Source organism: Aplysia californica, unplaced genomic scaffold (assembly GCF_000002075.1).
Source record: "Aplysia californica isolate F4 #8 unplaced genomic scaffold, AplCal3.0 scaffold01253, whole genome shotgun sequence".
In the NCBI taxonomy this organism is placed as follows: Eukaryota; Metazoa; Mollusca; class Gastropoda; order Aplysiida; family Aplysiidae; genus Aplysia; species Aplysia californica.
In genome coordinates this window covers 36,890-38,459 of record NW_004798523.1, presented here as the reverse complement: position 1 = coordinate 38,459, position 1,570 = coordinate 36,890, and positions in this window count along the sequence as shown.

The following is a 1,570-nucleotide window of genomic DNA, read 5'->3' as shown; positions in this document are numbered from 1 at the left end:
TTATCGACTTGTGATATTCCTCAGTTAAAATTTCTGGTGCACGTGATAAACGGACGTATGGTCTCGAACTGTGCTCACTTTGGTGGCAATATAAGCCGCCGTTTGCGCAAAATCCAGTATCGCATCAACATGCCACCAAGACGAAAGCTAAGAGACTTTGATCGTGCCAGGGCTATGGCATGGCTGCAGGATGGAGTTGGAGCCCGAGAAGTTGCAAGAAGGCTTGCGGTAGCGTCATTGTCCGCCTGAAGCAGGGCCGTCAAGCCACTGGATCAGTCCCAGACCATTCGGCGTTGTCTGCATGCTGCCAACATGATCTGGGCCCGGCGTCCAATCAAGAAACCAAGGCTGACCGCAGGACACCAGGCAAGTTGTCTTGTTTGGTGCAGGGCCCATGAACCATGGACACGTGCCTAATGGGGCCATGAATTGTTCACAGATGAGTCATGATCGATGGTCAACCCAAAAGATGGACGCGTGCGTGTGTGGCGGTGTCCACGAGAACAGTTGATGCATAGGTGACTCTTTTCGGGGGTGGCTCTATAATGGTATGGGGTGGGATTAGCACACACAATAGAACCCCCCTTTACCATGTTGATGGAATTCTGAATGGCCAACGGTACCTGCAAGAGATTCTACGTAGCCACTCGTCACAGCTGGTCTCCAGCACTTTGGTCAACATGCAATACTCCAGACTCCAGGACGACGTTACAACACCGCCCCACATCGTTGCTGAGCAGTAAACACGTTCATCAGGCAAGTATATTAAAGGGACTTCAAGAAAGCCATGACAAGTGTACAGTCACGACTTCAACTCCATTGAGAATGTTTGTGGTGAACTTTGCCGGAGAATCCAGCAGCACCAGCCACCTGCAGCTAACCGACAAGAGCAGCTACAGATCCTGCTTCAGGAGCGGGCAAACCTTTCTTCGGCCTTCATAATCATTGCCACCACCATCAACACTATGAGTATGAGGCGACGCTGCCTTGATTGCATTGCTAGGCGTGGTGTGCACACCCGCGTTTTTGAAGGGACCGTCATGGACACTTAATTCCTGGAATTTTCTTTTGAGGAGTAGCAACCTGTGGTTCGGAGCGATATATAAAAATGTATTGCTTTAGTTTGTGACGTCATCATTAGGATATTGAATTTATTTTGTTAAGAAATGATTCTAAATCTCTTTGAAATTTCAAATGTTTTACTTTTCACCTAGTTGTGCTGCGAGAGTGTTTGCAAGTGGTCCCTAACCTAATTTGTTGAAGTCTGACGTACCGTACATAAAAGAGTAGCAGCTAGACTTGGGTCGCCACCCAGCCACCCGCCAGGCAAAATATAAAAAAGAATCAATTCCTACCAAAACTGAAAGTTAAATGATAGCCTACGTACCCCTCGTCCCCTCAATATGACCTCATGCTATGCAGTTGCGAGCGCCGTAAATCTCTTACCAAAACAAAAACAAACTCTTCCAAATTGTCTTTATCTAATGAGCGGCGCACGTAGCTTCTTCACAGGCATAAATATTATAGATCTCTCTCTCTCTCTCTCTCTCTCTCTCTCTCTCTCTCTCTC